Consider the following 19,339-nt stretch of genomic DNA (forward strand, 5'->3'; position numbering starts at 1 on the left):
TTCCGATCATTTTGTTGCATACTTATATATTGCTTATATATTATCTGTGAATTGCTACTAACGTTTCGTTTGTCTAGTGCATAGAGATGTCGTCGTATGTCGTGTACAAGGGTGAGGTTCCCGGAGTCTACGACGACTAGGAGGAGTGTCAGAGACAGGTTCAGCGTTTCAACGGTAACAGTTACAAAGGGCATGCAACTAGGGCGGAGGCGGAAGCTAGATACGACGCTATCTAGCGGGAGAGAGGAAGGAGCGGAGGAGGAACCAGATGAAGATTAGTTTCATCATGATGATGCTCATCGTGACCGCAACCCTCTTCTATGTGATGGTAGTTTAGATATCGACTTGTAGTGTGAAGACAAACTCGCTTGTAATGTTCTAACTTTGTTCGGTATTTTGAATTCGGAGACTAATATGATGAATTGTATTTGGAGACTAATCTTCTATTGTATTCGATAAATCTGCTGTTTATATGTTGTGCTGTTTATATTCTTTGTTGTAATGCATTTTGTAACCTGTGCAAATATCAAAAAAGCAAAAAAAATCCTAATATTCATAGTAGTGGCGCACCATACACTAGTAGAAAACAGGGCTATGGTCCAGGCCGGCTCAGCCCATTAGTCCCGGTTCAGTCTAGAACCGGGACTAATGTGAGCATTGGTCCCGGTTCGTGCGGCTAAGGCATTAGTCCCGGTTCACTCGGGCCCTTTAGTCCCGGTTTAAGACATGAACTGGGACTAAAGGGTGCGATGACCTTTAGTCCCGGTTCGTGCCTCAAACCGGGACTAAAGATTAGACCTTTAGTCCAGGTTTGAGGCACGAACCGGGACTAATGGGGTTGAGACCTTTAGTCCCGGATCGTGCCACGAACCGGTACTAAAGGTCCCATTTTCAAACTCTACCCCCCCCCCCCGTGGATCGCCTTTTCTGTTTTAAAAAAAATAAAAGAAAATAATGGAAATGTCAAAAAAAAAATAAAAGAAAATAAGTTTCTCATGTGATATGTGGTCTAGTTGTTGGGAAAATTTGCAAATGTGAATTTTGACTTTATTTGCAAAATCTCTCTGAAATTTGTAAAAATGGGCATAACTTTTCAAAATCCTCAAAAACCTAATAGAAAAAAAAGTTACGGGGCTTTTAAGATCTAGAGTGGAAAAAATTGAAAAATATTCAAATAGTGGGCAAACTGTGGTCAAACAATCGTCAAACTAATTATTCTAGAATATTAGTGTTACTAAATAATTATTTTAGTTATTTCAATTTTGGTCAAATCTGGTCAAACTGTGGTCAAACAATGGTCAAACTAATTATTCAAGAAATATTAGTGTTACTAAATAATTATTGTTTTTTAAAACAATAGTTTCAAACTCAAACAGTGAAATGTGTCACTTCATGCTCAAGCAAAATTCCTGAAGGTGAATAGGATTGACATCTTACTATTGTCAGGAAAACAACAAGTGCAGACTTGGAGCGAGGGAGAATAGAACCCGGAAGTTAAGCGTGCTCAGGCTGGGGGAGTGGGAGGATGGGTGACCTTTCGGGAAGTTAGATGATTTGGAGTGATGAGGGGTGATTAGAGGATAAATTAAGAAGTGATGAGGGGTGGTGATTACAGACTAGAGGTTAAAATAATTCAGAAGTTTGAAAATAAAAAAAAATTCAAAAAAAAATTTCAAATTTTTTTTCAAAAAAAAAATCATAAAATTTCCTTTAGTCCCTTTTTTTTGAATTTTTTTTTATTTTCAAACTTCTGAATTATTTTAACCTCTAGTCTGTCACCAACCGGGACTAAAGGTGGAGCTCCACGTGGCCGCGCCCTTTAGTCCCGGTTCTGGATTGAACCGGGACTAAAGGGTCAGGGCATTAGTACCGACACTTTAGTCCCGGTTCAGGAACCGGGACTAAAGGCCCTTACGAACCGGGACTATAGGCCCTTTTTCTACCAGTGATATTGCACTTTAGTGGCACACAGAAATAAACACACTAGTGGCGCATTCTCAAAAAGTTCGCCATTAGTAACCCAGAGCACAAGGTACACATGGCCCCTTGGAGTAACAGCAGTGGCGCACTTTTGGGCCTAGTAATGGCACACTTTAACTGCTCCATTAGTGTCTGGGATAGTAATGGCGCACCAGGTGGTGCACCACTATTATGTAGATTAACAGTGGCGCACCAGGCATGCGCCATTACTATTTATTAGTAGTGGCGTGATAATAGTGGCGCACCTATAGTGCGCCATTAATAGCCAAAATAGGTGCGCCACTAGCAGCCTTTTTTCTAGTAGTGACATGACACATATTTGCATCATTGCCATTAAGGATAAAAAGATGGGGTTTATTCATGCATAAGTTTACTTTGATTACATCATGTCATCTTGCTTAAGGCATTACTCCGTTCTTTATGAATTTAATACTCTAGATGCATGCGGGATAGCGGTCGATGTGTGGAGTAATAGCAGTAGATGCAGAATCATTTCGGTCTACTTGTTTCGGATGTGATGCCTGTATACCTGATCATTGCCTTGGATATCGTCATGATTATTTGCTTTTCTATCAATTGCCAAGAGTAATTTGTTTACCCACCGTATGATGTTTTCAAGAGAGAAGCCTCTAGTGAAAACTATGTCCCCCAGGTCTTCTTTTATCATATATTAATATCAAAAAATACCATGCTGCAATTTTATTTATTTTGTGTTCTATCTATCAATCTACCACTATAAAATTTGATCTTGCAAATAACCGCTGAGGGATTGTGTAATGCCCCGGATGTAACTTACAATATTTGTACTTCGACTCTTGCCATTCTCGCCTATAAGTTATGATATTCCCTCGTGGTTGGGTTTTGTCTTTGTTTTGCTTTTTGTCCAAGGCATGCATATCATATCATGTCATCATGTTCATCGCATTTGCATACGTGTTCGTCTCATGCGTCCGAGCATTTTCCCTGTTGTCCGTTTTGCATTCCGGCACTCCTACGTCCTCCCACGCCCCCTTTTTCCTCTTTTCATGTGCGGGTGTTAAACTTTCTCAAAATGAACCGAGATTTGCCAAGCGGCCTTGGTACACCACCGGTAGACCGCCTGTCAAGTTTCGTGCCATTTGGAGTCCGTTTGATACTCCAACGGTTAATCGGGGAACCGTAAAGGCCTCTTGTGTGTTGCAGTCCAACACCCGTCCAAAGTGGCCCAAAACCCATCCAAACCCCCTGCATCCTCTCGGCCGTTCAATCACGATCGTGTGGCCGAAAACCACACTCCATTTGGACTCTCCTAGCTCCATCTACCTATAAAAACATCTTCCCCTCCGAAATTCCCGATGAAACCCTAGACCTAGTCCCTCTCCGCCGCTGGACACGTCCGGGCGCAGCCGGACACGTCCACCACCGCCGCCCTTCCAATCCGCTGCTGCTACGTGTCCCGTGCCGCCGGCCCGCTGCTGCCCGCAGCGGACCCCCAAGGCCCGGTGGCCTCCACCGTCGCCCGCTCGGCGCCCACGCGCCCGCGCCCGTGACGGCCGCCCCGCAGCCTCCGCCGCCAAGCTCGCCGGCGCGCCGTCCCCGCCGGTCGGACCGTGAAGACGTACGACTACATCAACCGCGTAGTGCTAATGCTTCCGCTTTTGGTCTATGAGGGTACGTGGAAAATACTCTCCCCTCTCGTTGCTATGCATCACCATGATCTTACGTGTGCGTAGGATTTTTTTTGAAATTACTACATAACCCAACAGTTTGCTGGCTGATATGTGTGTCCGGAAAACCCTCTGCGTAGACATGGCCCACTTTATCACCGCATACTTTAGTTTTTTCTTTGTATCAAACATAGCCCCTATCTAGACTTTGTTCAGATTATACTGCCATGGAGTCTCATGGACATCATTGACCGTAAGGCCGGTGGATATGTCCTGATCCCATGTAGAAGGAATCGGTACCTCCACTTCAACCTCGAAATTTCCAGAATCCATCCTCGTCCTCTTCCTCCATCACCCTATGCATTTCCTTCCCTTCCTCCTCTTCTCAGGTTGGCTAGCATCCACATCTGGTGGCTGTCACCCGGATAAATAAATCTCGTTAGCCACTTGACTGCCTTAGCCGGGTTCATACACCCTGTGGAGTTGTACAGTATTCTCCTCCTTCGCCACATGTTGCACTAGGGCATATGGGTGGATTCTTCGGTCTGGGCAACGACTTAACATGGTCAACCAATGCTGGCTCCTATCTATCGGCATCAACTCCCACTTGACATTTTTACAAGATTTGGTCCACATTGCATGAATACTGACGGAACATACTTCTGGATCCAGCCCAAAACTAGTAGTCAACCAGTACTTCAACTGTCTAATCACTAGTAGAAAAAGGGTCAAACGTGAAGCACATTAGTGCCGGTTTGTATTTGAGCCGGTACTAATGGTACCATTAGTGCCGGTTCGAACGGATTTGCATTAATGCCGGTTCGTGTTGAACCTTTAGTACCGGTTCGTGGCACGAACCGGCACTAAAGGGGTGGTGGCAGGCTGGCGTCAGGCCGGGCCCCCACGATCACCTTTAGTACCGGTTCGTGGCACGAACCGGTACTAAAGGTCTACCCTTTAGTACCGGTTCGTGCCACGAACCGATACTAAAGGGGTCTAACCTATAGTACCGGTTCGTGCCACGAACCGGTACTAAAGGTCCCATTTTCAAACTCTACCCCCCCGGATCGCCTTTTCAGTTTAAAAAAATAAAAGAAAATAATGGAAATGTCAAAAAAATAAAAGAAAATAAGTTTCTCATGTGATATGTGGTCTAGTTGTTGGGAAAATTTGCAAATGTGAATTTTGACTTTATTTGCAAAATCTCTCTGAAATTTGTAAAAATGGGCATAACTTTTGCATACTAACTCGGATGAAAAAGTTTTTTATATGAAAAATCATCTACTCAAAAAGTTACGGGGAACCCCGTTAAACATTTGCAAAATCCTCAAAAACCTAATAGAAAAAAGTTACGGGGCTTTTAAGATCTAGAGTGGAAAAAATTGAAAAATATTCAAACAGTGGGCAAACTGTGGTCAAACAATGGTCAAACTAATTATTCTAGAATATTAGTGTTACTAAATAATTATTTTAGTTATTTCAATTTTGGTCAAATCTGGTCAAACTGTGATCAAACTATGGTCAAACTATGGTCAAACTTATTCAAGAAATATTAGCGTTACTAAATAATTACTGTTTTTTTAGAATAATAGTTTCAAACTCAAACGGTGAAATGTGTGACTTCATGCTCAAGCTAAACTCCTGAGGGTTAATAGGATTGACATCTTACTATTGTCAGAAAACAACAAGTGCAGACTCGGAAATGAAGGAGAATAGAACCTGAAAGTTAAGCGTGCTCGGGCTGGAGTAGTGAGAGGGATGGGTGACCGATCGGGAAGTTAGATGATTTGGAATGAGTGATCCACAATTGAGCAGTTAAGAGAGGTGATTAGAGACTAAATCATCAAATAATTCAGAAAAATCAAAAATCAAAAAAAAATTCCAAAATTTTCAAAATAAAATTCAAAAAAAAAACCTTTAGTACCGGTTGGTAACCCCCGTACCAGGGCGCGAGCTCACGCCACGTGGTGGCACTTTAGCGCCGGTTCGTGCCGAACCGGTACTAAAGGGGGGGCCTTTAGTGCCGAAATGTTAGTGCCGGTTCCATAACCGGCACTAAAGGCCCTTACAAACCGGTACTAATGGCTCGTTTTCTACTAGTGAATGTCCAGTCTGTCCGGGTCTGGAAGTGTCATCACGCAATTTTATACTCGCTAAGATCAACCCCCAACTCATTATATCGAACACTACCAGGGTGTAGTAAATAGACAAATTTACTGATTCGGACATCTTCACCTGTCAGACATTTCCATCTTCTCATTAATCACTAAAATGACACCACAGACAAATTAAGACTAACTAAACAAAACTCTGCAACTTAGACAAAAAATATGACGACATGGTTATACCTTCGTCGCCTGTCTCTCCTGCTTCTTGCTCCTCTCTTCAACTCAGCGGCACCGGCAACCTCACGGAGTACTTGCACCACTAGACAACACCACTGCACCTCCACCTTTACCACCACCTCCTCCCCAGCTGCACCTCCTCCTCACCACCACCTCCTCCCCAACCGCTCCTTCTCCACCCCACCACCTCCTGCCTAGCCGCACCTCCTCCACCCCACCATGTCTCCTCCTCACGTACATACAAATAACTACCCCATAGCAAAAAAAACCGTAGGCCGCCGGGGATTGCTACAATCTATTGATTCTGCCGCTTGGATGGGAAAATGGGTGGAACACAGAGGAGATCGGCGCGGGGGTGGCCAGTACAGAGTGGAACGAGAGAGATAGAGGAGGAGCTCGCGAGCCAGAGGAAGGAGACGACACTTCGGCCTTATCCACATGTCTTCGGTCGCGTGGAGGCTGAAGACCTTGTTGGTCGCGCGCGGCCGAAGGCAGCCTTCTTCGGCCGCTGCTAGGCCGGCGGGCCCCTCTTCGGTCAGCAGCCCACCGACAATGCCTCTTCGGCCCAGCTAGGCCTCTCTTCGGCCAACAGGTGGTCGACGAGCCGACTTCGGCCCACCTATGGCCGAAAACCATGTCTTCTGCCTTCTAGTGGCCGACGGGGTCATACTTCTGAAATTTATGCATTTTTTTGCCGGAATCTGAAATTTATGCGTTCAGTCCTATACTTTCCAAATTTGCTATATAATACATGTTAGTTTAAAAAAAATCAATACCCTCTCCCATGCCATTGTCATCGCCTCCGGCTTGCCCAAATGTGTCTCCGCTTTTTTCACCATCTGACAGGAAGAAGAAAGACAAGAAAACAATGTAGTTTGGCGAGAGAATTTGACTGTTCACCGCTTAGAAAACAGTCCTTTTTTTGAACGAGAAAGAAAGACAAAAGAATCTCCGTTGTTGTTGTATTATAATACATGTATAAGATTGAACGGACTGTTTACGGATTAGAAATGAGTCCTGAAGGTATACGAAAAACCCTAACACAATAGCATTGTCAATCTGAGAGTTGCCCTGGCGACCAAATTGTCAATCCGCCAGTGGCGTAAAACCCTAACCTTCAGCGGAGATGGAGGGAAAGGAGGCGCCGGCGCCGGTGATCTCGGCTGTGCTCGAAGACGATGATCTCCTCGGCGAGATCCTCCTCCATGTCGCCTTCCCCACCAGCCTCGTCCGCGCCGCCCTCGTCTGTAAGCGCTGGCTCCGCCTCGCCTCCGCGCCCCCCTTCCTCCGCCAGTTCGGCGTCTTGCACCCGCCCCACCTCCTCGGATTCTACGTCAACACGAACAGCGAACACCCGCGGTTCGTGCCGTTGCCTCAGCCCCCTGAGCTTGCCACCGTCGTCCGCCGTGCTAGCTTTGATTTGGACGCATTGGGCTGCGACTGGCACAACGTGGAGTGCTGGAATGGCCTCCTCTCATCACCTCTGGCATGTACCACCAGGGTGCTCCACCCACACTCACGACAAGGGTTCGCTGCCCCCTGTACCCTGCGAGGTATATAGTCATCCTTCCACCAATCCCTGACACCAGGATACACGACGGCTTCGCATACTATGAACATGACATCGTCCCCAGTGTCAGCGGTGATCGCTACTTCTATTTGGCCCTAGGGTATGAACAGGAGCAGTCAGTTTTGGATGTCTATGTGTTACAGGGCGATATCTGGGCCATATACTGTTCGGCTGTAACTGACATCTTCCAAATTGAACTGTTATCTACTAGTTTGATTGTTCATGACAAAATCTATAATCTGGCCAACGCGAGCGGCATTTATAAGTTAGTCTCGCTAGATCTTGCATCATCAAGCTTGTCGATCGTTAACCTCCCAGGAGAGGTGGACTGTACGAGCACAGATCTGTCACTTGCAAATGATTCCGGTGTCCATCTGATCCATGTAAAAGGATCCCAGCTTCGCATCTGGTGCCACATGGTGGATAAGAAGGGCCTCACCAATTGGTTACTTGTAGATAGGACTTGTTTGCGTGAGATATGTGTTAATCATAAGATATCAACTAGAATGTTTGAGGATGTCGGTAATTCTGCTCTTATTGTACATGCAGTTGGGGTCAATTCTTGGTTCCTTTTTCTGGGAGTGGGATGGGGTCCTCTACCTGTTTGATATTAAAGGTAAGGAGGCAAAGAAGGTGTATGAGGTTACACAAAAGGATAGATACATACATGGAGTTAGACCCTTCATGATGGTTTGGCCTCCTAAATTCCCTATGATGAAGGAAGGGTACTGTGATCCAAAAGAATGACGCCCTTTTGCAAGGTTTGCCTCTTATTGAGCTATCTCGTACCATGATCTTCTATTTATTTCTGCTTGTTTTGTAATAAGTCAACACACCAAGAAAATCCATTAGTGCTGCAAGTATGCCCTTGCAGTTGAGTAATAACAAGCTTAACAAGATTTACTTTTTAATCGTTCCATATTCCATATTATATTTTTTAATCTTGAAAACAAATATTTCTCGGCGTAAGAAGAAAAATCTTTTTAGCATCCATGTTGCAGATTGAACTCCTATAATAAAATTCTGTCTATAAACTTTTTATCATCTAGAAATAGAAACTTGGTTGTCGCCCCATTACTCAAGCTTTAGATTCCTGATTCATCGGATTCAAGTAGTTTCCTTGCAGAAACAAAAGATGGTTTATCCTCCTTCAATTTTATGGTGGTTAAAATTTGTATTATGTATGTCAGGACAGCCAACCATTTTTTATATATAGTCTACAAAGGAGATACATGTTCTCAACAGTGCATATCACATCCTAATTTTTCTTTGTTAATGCTTTTGTGGGAATAGGAGTAGATTATTAGAAGACTTCGTCAAACACCAGAGATATAAATAAGGACCAAACAGTTTGGAAATTTTCTTATATGCTTCTCGAAGATTCTTGCACTGCGGTCATGTTCTGCAGAAATATCACTAATGTACATTCTTTCCTCCTGAAGCTATGCAATGATAAGCTAATTTTTCCATATATTTTTATCAGGTAGCCGGAAGAATGGTATCAAGTGTTATCACCAACGGAGGTAGATGAAAATGCAGTAGGGGGTACTGCGAAGCCCCCAATGTCCAATACTAGCTACCCGTTTGAGACATGCATGGTTGTAAGACGTCACCAAGTTGACTTATTAAGCTCTTGGCCTCTTGCCCTTCATATATGCTTGCTTTCTATGTACCTATGGGAGTTCAAAAATATTGTTTCGTTTCAACCTGTCAAGTCAACCCATCGCCTATAATCCTTTTTAGCTAGAGCTGCATCGGAGGTCACATGCTATGAGGGAAAATTAACTACACCTTCCGATCCAAATTAGTTGACGCATCCTGTATACAATGTCCATTTTACATTGTATATATGGAGGCTGCGCCAATCCGACTTAATTGGCGCATCCTCTATACAGTCTCATTTTGCATTGTATAGAGGATGCGTCAATTAATTTGAATTGGAGGAAGTGACACATTTGTCGGCCGTTTGGCTGGGTTGAAGTAAACCTATACCCGAACAACGATATATACAGATGCTTTTGGAAGGCCACCGCAAACTCTTACGATGTACTGGCTGTATTTATGCGCACATTGCTTACAAACTCTAGCTTATTGTTCTGTAGTATCAATTCCAGATTTCATGGATTATGTGCTTTCAGTGTTATATGCAACTTTGTTTCTTTTGATGACGCCTTGAATAGCCATATATCGGAGTAACAATTCCAGATTGGTATGTGCTACTCCAGATTTCTTGGCTTATATGGGTTCTGTGTTGGGGGCAAATTTTATTGTTTGATGACGCCATGAATAATCATGTATTCAATGTTTGATTAGACTGAGATGCTATTTTTTTTATCTCTTTGAGGTGCAGAGGATAGTAATGACTTCTGTACTTTTCGGGGAGATGGTATAAACATTTGGCTTTTGTGATTAGCTTCAACTTTACTAGGCTATGCATGCGCTGCACATTGACAGGTTATAAGTTATGGAGTCTTGGATTTTGTTTGTGCGAAAGATACTTTTGTGTCACAACCATAACAACGGTAAAGGAACAACCAGCAAATCTAAACATATCCTGATTTCAACCATCACCCCCTTGCCTTGACCCGATGCTGAATCAGGCCATGTTTCCGCACTGGCAAATACTTCAACTTTTTAGGCTTCTTCATTTTGGTATACAAGCGGTGTTGTCATGGCGGTCGAGGTTTTTATTCCATTGGAATAAAATATCACTGCTTCATTTTCCATCTTTGTGGGATCCTCTAAGCTACGCTGGTCGCCCTTAGTCAGGCTAGCCATTCTGACTCTTCGATGACGAGCCACAATTCCTTACATTTTTTTGCCGCGGTTGCGGCAGGCGTACGTCTCCACCGAGATGAATGACTGACACATGACGTCGCAGAGAAGGTCATCGTTGGAGTCGGTGGGTGTAAGCGGCTCAGGCGCGGATCTGCACGACCAACTACAAGACCGGCTAGATCTTAATGCGATGTTTTCTGTCTCGCGCGACAAACGGCCAGCGCCTCTGACTCATGTAGCTGCGGATTCAACAATGAAGGCACGAGCAGCCAGCATCATCCAGGAGGAGCTGGAGGTGCCGGGCACCACTGGTCGCCCCCTCCGCCTGACTAGGCAGGCGCGAATTGTGACGGGCATGTACGGAGCTACAGTTGCCCCTCCAGGCCAGCGGGGAGGCCGCGGAGTCGACCTCCTGCTCCTGTCTATCCATGACGATGGATGGAAATGCAGAGGCTCCTCATTGTCTGTGGCAGAGCTGGATTCCTCCTTGAGGAATGCCTTCTAGTCGACGAGGTCAGAGTCGTTGCCAGACAGAGTTGTCCATGGTGGCCATGGTCAGCACTAGTCTAGGGTTTGGTCCAGTGGGTTATATGTAGGGTGGTACTCGACCGGTGTGATGGTGTGAAGTGGTGGTCGCATCCATACCAACCCATATCTGCTCGATATATGGTGTGGATTTGGGATATGCTGGACAGCTCTCATGTTTGGACTGATGGTGAGGGTCTTTTTTGCGGGTGAGGGTGAGGGTATGATTAGATGGTCAATTTTTAATCAGACCTTGATGAAGCTGTTCATTCGGACGTTTAGGGATGGTTCGAGGGGTGTTGTTGTATGTGCTCCAAGAGGGCAATGAATGGACTTGTCCATGCTAAGATCATCTACAATCGGATATAGCAAATCCGACCCCTCAACCGCTCGTGGATGCGCCTGGGCGCGTGTGCGGACAGTGACGTCATGCCTCTAATACGCTCTTCCACATTCCGATACCTTAATTATGAAACTTCAAATCCATACTATTACATGCAACGTAAAACCTACTCTAAGTGGAGCTCGCTCGACTCCGCCATGGCCATGTCCGGTGGCTGGCTGCGCCCCTCAGAGTGTTGCTCCGATCGCCGGCGAGGTAGGGTACGACATGGGACATGGGACACTAGCCGGCTCATGGGACTTAAGGCACTGCCAACTCCCGTGTCCAACTCTTCCTCGTCAGAGTATGGAGCCCTGAAAGTGCCGGTGGACGTGATGTTGATGATGGATCCATCGTGGGAGGAGCCATCACCGTCCACCACGACGCAGTTGTGCCGCCCGGGTTGGGCAGGCCCCATATGGGGTGCTGGAGAATGCCATTGTCTCCCACGCCTGGTTCCTCGCACTCTGGGCATATCGCACCATACTTGTGTCTGACGACGCCTATGCCTTCACGTCCACCTCGGCGCGCCAACGAAGGGACTGCACGTCCGCCATCTGAGAGTAAGAAGAAAGACAAGAAACACTATAGTTCGGGTGAGAGAATATAACTGTTCACCGATTAGAAAACGGAAAACATTGAAAAGCACCCGAATGATTTCTCCAAAAGTTAAGCCGTGTCGCCTGCTCGCCACACGTCCCCGTGGGGCCACACCACAATCTTGTTTAGTTTTTATTATCTCTAGCGTCAACGGCAGTCTCTCTCTCTCACGTTGCCTTTTCCCTACCGCACGGATCCCCTTTTTTCCTCTCCTACCTCTGTCTCACCCGGCCCAGCCTGTCCATCGAGTCGCCATTAATCCTGGTCAGACTCTTCCCCATTAGCCCTCATCAGAGCAACCCTCCGGGGCAGCTTGCAGCACTCGGCAGTGACCTGCCGCACTCCAGCCGTCAACGACCTGCAGCTCCCATGCGGGCTTGATGGGCACAACGGTGCTGCCGGGGTTGAAGGTGTTAAGCTTCAATCCAGAACCGGGACTAAAGGCCCTCCACGTGGGCAGTGCGCAGAGCCCAGTCAGGAGACTCTTTGGTCCCGGTTGGTGGCACCAACCGGGACCAATAGGCATCCACGCGTCAGCACTTCTGTGGCTGGGGTTTTTGTTTTTTTTAAAAGGGGGGGGGGGGTTGGGGGTTTTGGGGGTTAATTTAGGTGTTTCATATATTGTGTTAGCTAGTTATAATTAATAGAGAGAAGTGTCCTCTCTTATGTCCGTGCTTGGTCGACGCTACGTACTATACATACGTATATAGAGAGGACTAGACACGCTAGCTAGCTAGTAAGCAAACGAAGGAAACAGAAGATCGTCATGAACATATATGCATATATACAGAGAGAAGTGATATCGACCACCTCTCCTTCTCCGAGAGATTGGTCGAACAACAAGTTCTCGTATATCTATCTGACACTACCGGCTACATATATACAATAATTATCTCTTACAAATATAATCATACGGACTCAGGGTCCACATAGAATTCTCCGTCTTCAGGGATCACGTGGTCAAGAAAGAATGCTGCCAATTCCTCTTGAATTGCTCGCATGCGAGCTGGTGCTAGGAGTTCATCCCGCTTCCGAAACATCTAATTTGAAGAAGGGGGTCAATACATATATATATATATATATATAAATGAATGAAACTCAACACAAATGATGGTAATAAAATAAAATTGTGAATGTTGTTATTTACGTACTTCATATTGTTCGTTAGAGTACCCGCCCCGCTCACAGGTCGTGTGGCCGATGGACTCGCAGATGTAGTATCCACAGAAATCATTCCCTTGTTCCTGCCACAACCACTTTACAAGAAATAGAGGTCAATCAAACTGATAAGCAAGAATGCTAAATGGTATTGATGAAACTAGCGCTTGAATCACTAGGAGATGCGCGGAACATGCTACTATAGTACTTACTTTCGGGTGTCTAAATTCCAGCTCCTTCGGCAGTCCCGGAACTGTTTTGGTGAAATTTCTCCAAACCCTACCGGAAAAAGAAAACAATTACTTGATATCAGGAAATGAACAAAGTTGCTGATATGGTGGATAATGATCGATTTAACTTACTTCTTGAGGATTTCAGTCATGTCCGCATACTCCTTGGGATCTTTTCGTTTAGAGTCCAAGACGGTTACTACTCCCTGCTCAAGCTTAATCTCTAGGAGAATATAGTGGTAACTGCACACACATGCATAATTCATCAATTACATTACTATAACCTTGACTAATATATAAGGGAAACCGAATACGCACAAGACAGTAACACTCACCTGAAATTGTAAGGAAAGAGTATTATATCTTTGTTTTGATTTATTACGAACGATCGTAGCAAGTTGGCCTCGGTAGCTGCGGCATGAAGTTTAACCTCAGTTGCATCTATGAGATATGTGTTAATGAACCCAATATCACCGACTTGTCTTTTCTTCAATTCGGCGATCTTCAATCTGCATAATATAGTGAGGATGATTATAAATACATGCAATGAAAGAGCTAAGCTATATAGAGAAACTTAATGACAGAAGTAGTACTACTTACAGACAGTAGCAGGCGACCGTTGTTTTATCGAGGGCCAATTGATTGAAAAACTGATAGAACTCCTCAAATGGAACATGCAACAGATCAATTCCAACGAGGTCATGCTCCGGTTTAACTCTCGCATACAAAGTACTCCTCCCCCCAGAGTCTCTGCAGATTTTCAAGTACCAATCATGCAATCTTCGCATCATCGTTGATAGAGATCTTTCATCTTTGACGAGAGGCTTCCCGTACTCGTATCTTTGTATCTGCACCTCCATGGGTTCATAATGTACTTCGTCGGGCAGGTAATCTGCAAGATTGCTATAACCGGGCACCATCCTCGGATCATTATCGACGTTGTGGCTAGGCACCTTGAGCGGGGGGCACGATTGCTTCGCTTGTTCGCCGAGCTGGGAAATTTGTTTCCCAGCTCGTCGTTCTTTCAGCCTTTGATCACTGACAGTACTTCCCGACCGCTCCGCTTCGGCAAATTCCTTTCCAATAATACAGTCATAGTTTCCTTTCGGCAGATCAGACTTCGGTGGTTTTGTCAAGGCAGCCAGAGTGCGCTTCACTTTCCCCGATCTACCTTCTCCTCCGGAGGTGGATGTTTCTTTGCTTTCACCCCTTCAAAGAATTTCTTCACTTCTTCTCGCGCGATCTCGGCGTTCTCCTCCTTGGTCCTCTCGTATGGTAACTTCTCTGGAGTCTTCAGAGAAGGACCGCATCTGTATGTCCTCCCGCCTCTGGTTGTACTGCTAGACGCCGACCGAGCAGACGTAGCGGTTGTCTTCTTTACTTGCTTAAGAGGCGGAGGAGAAGGACTACGACGCACCGGAGCAGCTGGAGCGGCGGCAGGTCTCTTCCGCCCTTGCTGACGAGGCGGAGAAGGAGGAGGCTAGCTGCTCGGGCGCGTCGGCGCAGGCGGAGAAGGAGGCGGAGTGCCGCCACGCGTCGGAGAAGGAGCCGGCCGAGGGCCCTGATCGTCACTTGCCGGAGGAGGAGGCGGTGGAGGCGGAGTGCCCTGACTCGCCGGAGGAGGAGGAGGAGGCCGTGGCGTCCAGTTCGGAAGGTTGATGAGCTCCTTCCGCCATAGGCATGGAGTCTTCAGAGCAGACCCCAGCCGAGTCTCCCCTTCACCGGTAGGGTGGTCAAGCTGGAGGTCCTCAAATCCCTGCGTTATCTCATCCACCATCACCCTAGCATATCCTTCTGGAATCGGCCGGCAGTGAAAAGTTGCGCCGGGTTCAGTAGGAAAAACAGAGCCAACAGCCGCCTTGACCTTCAAATTCATCCATTGCGTCATAAGGTGGCAATTTTGAGACTCCGTTATAGCATCCACGGGATAGCTGGCAGGAGCTGTCAAGGCATGCTCCGGCTGAAGCAGCTCGGTGGAAGCCACGCTGCTTCTGCGCTGAGATGGCGGGGTAGCTTCGGGGGAGGCTTCGGCAGTACGTTTGCTGCGATTTGCTCTCGTTCCTCTATCGCGTCTACCCTTGCTTTCAGCGCCTGCATTTCGGACTGCTGCACTTTTTTCCTCCTCTCATGGGATTTGTAACCGCCTGCGTCCGGAAACCCAACCTTCCACGGAATGGAGCCTGGCGTGCCTCGTGTCCGTCCAGGGTGCTCAGGATTCCCGAGGGCCATTGTGAGCTCGTCGTTCTCTCTGTCTGGAAAGAACGTCCCTTCCTGCGCTGCTTCGATATACTGCTTAAGCTTACTGACTGGTATGTCCATTTGATCGTTCGTCCAAATGCACTTCCCTGTTACAGGGTCCAGTGTTCCGCCAGCCCCGAAGAACCAAGTCCGGCAACGGTCTGGCCAGTTAATTGTCTCTGGTTCGATCCCTTTATGAACCAGATCATTCTCAGTCTTGGACCACTTAGGCCGGGCTACGAGGTAGCCACCTGACCCCGTGCGATGGTGAAGCTTCTTCTTCGCAGCATTTTGCTTGTTTGTCGCCGACATCTTCTTACTCTTTTCTGATGTCTTGTGGGCCACAAATGCGGGCCAGTGATCTCTGATCTTCTCATATCTTCCCTTGAATTCTGGTGTCTCATTATTTTCGACAAACTTATTCAGCTCTTTCTTCCACCTCCTGAATAGTTCTGCCATCCTCTTTAGAGCAAAAGACTTGATTAATTTCTCTTTAACTGGGTTCTCTGGATTATCCTCAGGCGGTAGGGTGAAATTTGACTTCAGCTCAGTCCAAAGATCATTTTTCTGCATATCATTGACATAAGACACCTCAAGGTCTTCTGTAGCCGGCTTAAACCATTGCTGGATGCTTATCGGGATCTTGTCCCTAACCAGAACCCCGCACTGAGCAACAAATGCGCTCTTTGTCCGGAGGGGTTCAATAGGTTGGCCGTCGGGCACGATTGCTATGATCTCAAACTTTTCATCCGAGCTCAACTTTTTCTTCGGGCCTCGTCTCTTTACCGAAGTTGTGCTCGATTCGGAGGGCTAGAAAAAAGAACAAAGACTTAATTAATATGTGTACATACCAAAACAATGAATGCATCAATCAGCTAGTCAGCATAGGCTTAACTAATATATATACCTGGCCGGACTCGGTTCGGTCACCGGAGCCGTCATCACGGTCTCCTTCTTGCACCGGCATTGGGTCACCGGAGCCGTCCTCATGTTCTTCTTCTTGCACCGGCATTAGGTCACCGTAGCCAGCTTGTTCACCCTCTCCTTCCAGACCATCGGTTTCATTGAGAAACAACGAGATGGCATCACTTCCTTCTGCGATTATGTCCCTCAACAACACTTTTTTTGTTGCTTCATCTAGGGCAGTGTCCATAGTTTCTACAAATATTTACAACATGGCAATTATTATTCAAACATGACAGATGGATATATTAGTGCCAAACGTAGAACTAGCTACCTAATCATAGTAAGCTATCGGGAGGGGGTATATATCGACAACGACGACACTACATCTATGTCCCTCGACGCCCCTCGTTCCCGATAAAAAAAAGAGGAAGAAGAAGAAAAATAAGAGGAGAAGAAAGAATAGAGGAGAAGATCTCCTCTATTCTTTCTTCTCCTCTTTTTTTTCTTCTTCCTCTTCTTTTTTTATCCTCTTCTTCCTCTCATTTTCGATAGGATCGCCGAGGGGTCGGGAGGTTGCCTAGTGTCAAGGGATTCAACAAAACCATGTCTTCATCATTAGGCCAAAGTAACATGTGCATGATGGTACGAAGCTCTTCAAAGTTGTTCTGGAACGGAGTCCCAGATAGGATAATTCGCTTTTTGGTACAAAGTTCAGCAAGAGCATTCCGAATATCGCTATTTGGAAGGCCTTTGCTGAATTCGTACCAAAAGGCGGATTATTCTATCCGGGACTCCATTCCAGAATAACTTTGCAGAACTTCATACCAACATGCCCTGGTTACTTCCGGCTAATGATGAAGGCATGGATTTCTTCAATACTTTGACACTAGGAAACCTCTCTCTACTTCCGGCTAATAAGAATAAGAAGAAGAAGAAGAAGAAGAAGAAGAAGAAAAGAAGAAAAAAAAGAGGAGAAGAAGAAAGGAATAGTGGAGAAGAAGAGAAAATAGAATATATATTCTATTTTCTCTTCTTCTCCACTATTCCTTTCTTCTTGTCCTCTTCTTTTTCTTCTTTTTTCTTCTTCTTATTTATTTCTCCTCTTCTTTTCGGTAGAGGAAACCCTAAATAGCTAGCAAGTATCGTGGGTGTGAGATACATGTGGCCTTCGGTGTCGGACACTACATCCACGTCCCACAAGTGACGTGGGCGTCGAAGCCCGTGCCACTTGTGGGATGTGGGTGTAGTGTCCGACACCGACGGTACATGTATCTCACACCGACGATACTTTCTATTTAGGGTTTCTCCTCTACCGCTCCTCGACCTCTCGACGACCCTCGTTCCCGATAAAATAAAGAGGAAGAAGAAGAAGAAAAAAAAAGAGAAGAAAGAATTGAGGAGAAGACTTCCTCTTCTTCCTCTCCTCTTCTTCTCCCTCTTCTTCCCCTTCTTCCTCGCCTCTCTCATGAATGTCCGGCGTTCTCGACCCCCCCCCCCCACGTGTCGAAGAAAAAAAAAGAAAAAAAAGAGGAGAAGAAGAAAGGAATAGAGGAGAAAAGAGAAAATAGAATATATTCTATTTTCTCTTCTTCTCCACTATTCCTTTCTTCTTCTCCTCTTCTTTTTCTTCTTTTTTCTTCTTCTTATTTATTTCTCCTCTTCTTTTCCTCTCCTCTTCTTCTTTCTTTCCTCTTCTTATTTTCTTCTTTCCTATCCTTCTTTTTCTAAAATTGTAACTTTTGCATATATAAAACTCCTCTAAAATTGTAACTTTTCCTCTATTTTTTCTATTTTTTCTTCTTCTCCTCTATTCCTTTCTTCTTCTCCTCTTCCTTTTCTTCCTCTCCTCGTCTTCTCCTTCTTCCTCTCCACTAACATAAAATGCACTAACCTAAAATGCAACAAACATAAAATGCACTAAATCGATCAACTAACCTAAAATCAGTGATAAAATGCACTAACCTAAAATCGATATCTACTAACAACTTAAAAAAATTAGTACATATATGAAAAAATGCATATATGAAAAAAAACATCATCATATCATCAACAGAAAAAAAACATCATCATATCATCAACAGAAAAAAAACATCATCAACATCATCATATCATCAACCTAAAATCAGTGATAAAAAGGGGCGGCGCGCGGCGGGCGCGGGGCGGGGCGGGCTCGGGGACGGGGCGGGGCGACGACGGGCTCGGGGACGGGGCGGGGCGGGGCGACGGCGCAGGGACGGGGCGGGCTCGGGGACGGGGCGGGGCAGGCTCGGGGACGGGGCGGGGCGACGGCGGGCTCGACGACGGGCTCGGGGACGGGGCAGGGCGACGGCGACGGCGACGGGGTCAGGGAAGGGGTGGCGCGGGGCGACGACGGGCTCGGGGCGGCGCGCGGCGGGCGCGGGGCGACGGCGCGGGGAGGCGACGGGCTCGGGGCGGCGACGACGACGACGAACGGCCTGGGGGCGAATGGGAGCGGTTGGCCAAAATTTCACAAGTGTTGGCTTATATAGCCAGAGCAATGGTCCCGGTTCGTGGCATCAACAGGGACCAATGCCACCCTTTAGTCCCGGTTGGAGCCACGAACCGGGACCAAAGGCCAATTTTCAGCAGCCGAAAGGGCGGGAAGCGGCGGACTTTGGTCCCGGTTGGTGGCACCAACCGGGACTAAAGGGTGGCATTGGTCCCGGTTGATGCCACGAACCGGGACCAATGCCCCCTTTAGTCCCGGTTGGTGCTACCAACCGGGACCAATGGCCTTTGCTGCCCCGCGCCCAAAAGTTTCGTCCCACATCGCTAGCTGAAGGGCGCCGGCACTGGTTTATAAGCGCAGGTGTGCCTCCCCATTCGAGCTCCTCTCTAATGCAGGCTTTCGGGCCTAAACTTGCTACTTCCTGTGGGCCTATTGGGCCTTCTGCGGGCCTAAATCCTGGCCCATGTAGGGTTTCTAGTCGTATTCAGGCCGTGGAGGCCCAGTAGGAGGC

General features: G+C 46.5%; 1 pseudogene; it reads left to right on the top strand.

The window, feature by feature from the left end:
- Positions 1-7,097: 7,097 nt before the first annotated feature.
- Positions 7,098-8,288, top strand: LOC147961573 (uncharacterized; annotated as a pseudogene).
- Positions 8,289-19,339: the final 11,051 nt, after the last annotated feature.

The sequence above is a fragment of the Triticum urartu genome, chromosome 7A (assembly GCF_056163025.1).
Source record: "Triticum urartu cultivar PI428250 chromosome 7A, HENAU_Tu73, whole genome shotgun sequence".
In the NCBI taxonomy this organism is placed as follows: domain Eukaryota; kingdom Viridiplantae; phylum Streptophyta; class Magnoliopsida; order Poales; family Poaceae; genus Triticum; species Triticum urartu.